The 6,497-nt window shown below is 45.2% G+C and overlaps 1 protein-coding gene across 1 annotated transcript in view; it reads right to left on the bottom strand.

Moving 5' to 3' along the window:
* The window catches only part of LOC106688541 (putative phosphatidate phosphatase), a 51,859-nt gene that overhangs the window by 9,750 nt on the left and 35,612 nt on the right, over nt 1–6,497 (bottom strand). The gene's annotated exons all lie outside the window — the stretch shown is intronic.

Below are 6,497 nucleotides of genomic sequence, written 5' to 3'. Positions count from 1 at the left end.
ATAAACTTATTTGCTCTCGGGGTCTCTTTGAAATGGCGTACTCCAATACCCTGCCACCTGCAATTAGCCCATTCCTCGAATGCTATATGAAATTGCTCGAATGAAAATAAATGTAAATAAAATATCTTCTATACAAAAAAAGAAAATTATAACAATATTGTGGTGACATGGATACCGAATTCAACTGAAGACGTCCAAGTCGCTGGTCTTACCAATGATGACCACTACCCAACCATCGGACTGCCTGCACCTGACCCTACCTCCACTGAACCAGACGTGCTTGATTTTCGCCACTTTTTGCTTCTGCCTGGCTAACCAGTAGAGGTGCTTGTTAGCGGGCATCATGGCTTCGCTCAGATATACGCAGTGCATGTTGTTTTAATCCCAACCTAAGTGACGAGTGGAAAAATCCCTTTCGGCTCTTCTTTGCCACACCAGCTCATCTCTTAGTGTTTGACGGACAAATCTCACTATAATAGGGCCCGGCGCTCCTTGCTGTTTAGACCTGAGCCGTACTGCATGGTCTAGATCGTCCGGACACAACTTCACCCCCAGACCTACACCAATACTGAGAACCGTTCTCACAACAGTCTCTCCCTGCTTCTCTAGGATTCCTCTAATCTCTACTGTATTTTTTAGGTTGTTTTGCTCAGCTTGATTAAGTCGACCCTCAAGGTCTGATAATTTAACTTTAAGGGTTTTGTTTTCAATGTTTTCAACTGAATAATTTGAGTGTCTAGGGCCACAATAGTTCACTGGGTTTAGCCTAATATTAGTTGTTAATCTATATTGATTTTCTCTGAAGTTTTTGCTAGTAACTAGAGAAAAGAGAAGGAGAGATACCATACCACAGAGATGTTCACGGCACGACTAATACTCCAAGACTCTGTAGTCGAGTGAGTGATCAAATTGACTATTATTAAACTAAGAACTAGTGCTCGCAGAATAGAGAATTGACCAATGTGGCAGGCAGTCTTTGACCTACGTGCTACTGTCCGTTGGCCACTGGCTATCATACCGTAGCTTCAGCTCTTATCGGATCTTTCTTGGCTCAGTTGGCAGCGCACCTTGCTCATGTCTTCAGAACCTCTCCATCCCGCGTTTAGATCTATGGACACAATAATTTTTTTTTTCTCTTTTTAATAATTGTAATAAATAGAACTTATTTAATTTTATCCATCTTTATTTATACTAACTACTTTTTTAGGTATTTTATTATTTTTGTTTTCTCTCTTCTTTCACTATGTTCGGCATGGAAACGGATGAAGAAACTGCCATCTCTGAAATAAGTGAAACTGATTCTCAATACTTAACAAGGTCTACTACTAAGAAACGTGTTTGCAATGTTGCACCCGGTTCCGCTGGGAACTCGTCAAACAAGAAAAAAATAAAAAAGGCAAACAAAAAAAGTCTACACCTGAAATCTACAGTACACCTACAGCCAAAAATGAAAATATCAACAGGTCTGCACCAACCATATCTAATAATAACAACTTACCTAATATAGCACCTCACATTAATGCTACTCTTGAATCCGCCAACCATTAATTTACCGAGCCTGTTCCACCCCCAATTTTCGTCAACAATATACATGATTTCTCGGCGTTTGGTAAAGAAATCTCAGAAGTGATTGGACAACCTAATTTGAAGTGCTATTCTAATACTAAAGATACTAAGATTATAACAACAAATAAAGACAACTACAAGAGCTTCGTTAGGCATCTATCGAAAAAGAATTACAATTTCCACTGTTACCAGCTAAAAGTAGATAAACCATATCGAGTCGTATTGAGGGGACTCCATTCCACTACTCGAGAGACTCCAGCTAAATGTGTACTGTGGGCAAGAAGGTCATCCTGCTAACTATAAAGGTTGTAAAATATACAAAAATATGCAACGAATTCCTGCCTTAAAAGTGCACAACCAAAACAAAATGGTTCTAGAAGAACTTCCAGGGCCTTTAATGAGTGACGTGGAACATCGTACCCTAGTCAACAATCTGCTCCAACAACCCATCAACTCCAGAAGACAGCTTATCAAGAAATCTTTCTTGAGTCACAACATCCTATTCCATCCTCTCTCCCAAAATCCTACTTATTGGCCTACATCCCTTAAAAAATGTCCCAATATCCTTGATATACTTGTTACTTCCCAAACACCCTGCTCACAATCCACAATTCAATCTTTATATCAGATTGACTCTGCTATCGAAAGGAACTACTATCACTAACAATACTTCACCAATGAACATAAACATTTTTCAAACAAACAACTTACCTTATCATGTTAAAACCTTACTAACAGGAAAACACCGGCAAAAAGAGCGAGGTGGCACAGAACAAGATATTCTTCAGACAAAACTCATTACAATACATTGACTAACAGACTAAAAACGGAAATTAGAAAACGTAGAATTCAAAATTTCCAGAACTTAAGAAAACCTAAATACCATTGACAAATCATTATAGACAACTACTAAAATACAAATCCTTCAACCACTTCTCACTGAAAATAAGACTTGGACACGATCAGATGAAGAAAAAACTCAAATGTTTGGCGAATATCTCTTCAAAACTTTTAACCCCCATCCTGATATCCTTAATCCAACCCATCTTGAACATGTTGAAGCAGTGATTACAATTCCACTCCAAATGACCCTTCCTCCTAAAGCCTTTCATCCCTCAGAAATAATAAACATCATCCACAAATTACCTTTTAAAAAAGCTGCTGGCCACGATCTTATCACATCACATATTCTGAAACAGCTCTCTCGTAAAGCCATCCTATTCCTTACCTATATCCTATATTGCTACCCTCTGATCCACCCATTTCCCCGACCCTTGGAAAATATCTAGAATAAAAATGTTTCCCAAAACCTCCAAGCTACTTGAATATCCATGTTCCTACCATCCTATTTCATTACTGCCCATTATGGACAAAATCCTAGAAAAACTCCTATTAAAAAGCCTCTATCCAATCCTTGACTCATATCATGTTATTCCTGTCCACTAGTTTGGATTTAGAACATCCTATTTTGCCACACATCAGCGCCATTAAGTGGTTGATATATCTGCCACATTGGAGCATGGAATGTACTGCACGGGAGTCTTCCTTAATGTTGAACAAGCTTTTGATTTAGTCTGGCATCCAGGTCTGCTCTATAAACTTCGTCAATTCCTATCTCCTACTTATTTCCTTCTAATCCGCTTGTTACATCGGGACCTGCTCGTGCTATACTGCAGGTGTCCCGAGTGTAATTTTATGATTAAATTAAATGTGTGGAAAAGGGGAGCCGAAAATGTGAGACACTTTATGCTCATGAACAACATATATTTCCTTATATTTATAAAGTATTAATCCCTGGAGGGGCAGATGATATTAGTGAGTTAGTTAATAGTTATTTATCTAGTGTAATATGAACAAAGTGGGGTCTCATAGACTAATTGAAACAATCATGCGCTTATCTGTTGGCTGCTGGAAGTTTCGCTGTCGCGGTCACTTCCGCGTCCTATAGCCGCTTTCTCGTCCAGGTGTACGGTGGGCAACGTCCTCGTTCCTCCTCAAGGGCTGGCCAGCGTGTTCCGGAGCCTGGCGTGATGGTAGGGGTAGACCAGGTCCTGGCTTGCATGATGCTTAGGCTGGGGCGGCATTGCAGTTGCAGCGTCTTCGTGGTCTTCCGGTGTTCGCGGCAAGGGGGGGCATCAGAAAATGAGACCCCCGACCCCGACTTTATATAAATCCAAAAAAGAACGGAAAAATCGGATTACTTAAATCCGACATACCGCCCACCTAAATTTGGCTCAGCCGAATTTATTATGAAAAATTATGAAAAATGCAAAGAGACGGGGAAGGCGCAGTCTGCCGTAAAATATAGGAAAATAACCCCGCTTCTGATAAAAGGGCCCATAGGCAACATAACTATAGCAATAGATACCAAAACGAAACATGCAAAACATAAGAGAACAAAACTAGACAAATATATATACATAAATACATTCAGGATTAACGATTTGTTTAACGATTAACGACGGTTTGTGACGTGAGACGATTAACGATTCGAGACGAATTACGAAAATGAGCCAAAACGCTTGACTCGCGGAGAGCAAATTCTGCCGCCCACCCTGAAAAACCCAAGCGCAACGAAAGAAGGCTCAGTTGACGTTAGGTGCAGAGCGCGAGATAGTATAGAGCGGCACGCAGGTGCGCTGGGAACCGCGAAAACAGAGAGACTAGCCGTAACGCTTTTGCGAGGATGCGTTGGAACAATTGCGGAACGAACGGATGCGATGGCGCGGGCGCCTACGTTTAACAGTACCGAGGTTGTCGGGTTCTCGATTGGTCCGATTCGGAGCGGTGGCATCATCCTGTATGAGGAGCGAGATGCCAGTGGACGAAGCGCCATCCGAATAAGTCCCCATCACGACATTGCCAAGAACCGTCGGCAGGAGGTATAGGTGACCATCCCCAAAGACCTTGGTGGGAGCACCAGTAACTAGGCGGGGGTATAGGTCAACGCCTATGAGCAACTCGAAGGGGCCGGGGACGCCAAAGGAAGGGTCGGCCAGGACGTGACTCGACAAGTCTCCGATAACCCGCGAAGGAACCGGACGCCTGGGTAAGTCGGAGGTGACACGTTCAACAACGAGCGCACGGACCTTGAAGTTAGTGGTGTCATTGACAAGGGACCGTAGCCTGAACGTCATCGCACCCTTGATGTCGGCGACCTGAGTACCTCCCAAACCGGCGATTCTTCGGTTGAAAGGTTGCAGCTGGCCGCCAATCTTCGTTGCGAGTTCGGCAGTAACAAAGGTGTACTGGCTGCCGGAATCCAGTAGTAGCCGTGCGGGCGCGGAATGCTTTGACCCGTGCAATACGGCACAATCAGTTCCCATAACTGCCTCCGAACAACAATAATGAGGCCCGGACGTAGAACGGGTATGACCCACAAAATCCGCGGACTTCGGCGAAGTGACGGCGGCGGGGGAACCTGATCGGCTCCCTACATGCAACACGCTGTGGTGTTTGACGCGACAAAACGTACACGTGTATTCGGAATGGCATTTAGACGCGTGGTGACCCGACCTCAGGCAGTTCCGACACAGATCGGATGACTTGAGAAAGTCGTGACGCTCCTGAGGGGTCAAGGCCAAAAATGTATAGCACCGGCTCAAGAGGTGCCTTCCTTTACAACGGGGACAAGGTTCTTTGCCGGGAGAGACGGATTTCCCGCGTGAAGAAGTGCCGGATGACCGGCGACGCCCCGATCTGCCCGAATTCCCTAGGGACGTGCGCCTAGGTGGCGACCCGGATGGACCCGGAGAAACAAGTCCCTTCGTGCCGACTTCACAGGCAAGCATGGAGATTCCGCCCTTCCCTCTACCGGCGGGTTTAGCGCGTGGAGCGTCGGGATGAGGCTGCATATCGAGTTCGTGAGACAGCTTGCACGCCATCAATCTCTGTCTCACGAACGCTATAATATCATCGACCGTGGGGAACTCGCTGCTTGCATGGGCTAGCTCGAAGTGCCGTCTGGTGACGGGGTCCAAAGCTCGGAGAGCTAATGTGGACAGGATGACATCCGTTTCGTCCTCTAAAGCCAAGGCCCGAAACGACTCGACCCCCTCACCAACCTCGGCCAAATATGAGGCGTATTTCGCGCGTTCCGCCAGACGTGGGGCATTTGTGATTCAAGACCCTTTGCAGGCATCTTGAAGCGAGAACGCGCGGATTATTATATTCGCGCACCAGCGCGTGCCAAGCCGGCTGATAGGAGCTGGCATCGAATGGGAATCCGGCTAGCAGCGACGCGGGTTCCCCACTAAGGGCATTTTTTTAAATAATGCATCTTATTTACCGGTGCCAATTGCGTGTTGTCGTGAACCAGAGCGACGAAGGTGTCCCGAAACCGCGGCCAGGAGGACAGCTCACCGTCCAACTCCGGGATCCGAATGTTGGGCAATTGGGACGGGTACGTTGGCGCGGCAAAGACCGTTTTAGCCCCTTGAGCGGTGGAATCGCGCTGAGCCCTAATTCTGCGGTACCGCACCTCGACCTGTCGCAGGTCGTTCCGAACAATGTTATAATCCGCCTCCCAATCGGGCGGCATCGCAGAAGCTCCCTGGGACGCGTAGGCGGAGTCCAACTCGTCCCAAATTGTCTTATATTCCGCCCAAAGTTTCTTGCACTCATCATAATCGACTTCAAAATCGATAAACGAGTCATCGTCCGCGGCGGTGACGAGTGCAAGTGAGCCCAACCTAAGGAGACCCCGCCTGAAGCGCCGTAGTTTGCGCTCCAGTGACCGAATCCGCTCGACCTCGGCATCCGATTGATTCATACCCATTTTTAATTTTTCAAATATATGTAAATAAATGTGACTACACAATGAGCATACAATCTACAATTAAATAAAATTGTTATTTATGTATAAAACCGGTTATAAAACAAATAAATATGTAAAATAAATAAATACTGAAGCTTACAGACTAAAAATATAT

Source organism: Halyomorpha halys, unplaced genomic scaffold (assembly GCF_000696795.3).
Source record: "Halyomorpha halys isolate HHAL.00 unplaced genomic scaffold, Hhal_1.1 Scaffold1151.1, whole genome shotgun sequence".
NCBI lineage: Eukaryota > Metazoa > Arthropoda > Insecta > Hemiptera > Pentatomidae > Halyomorpha > Halyomorpha halys.
Note: the sequence above shows the minus strand (reverse complement) of the source record. Positions and strands in the feature narration are given on the sequence as shown.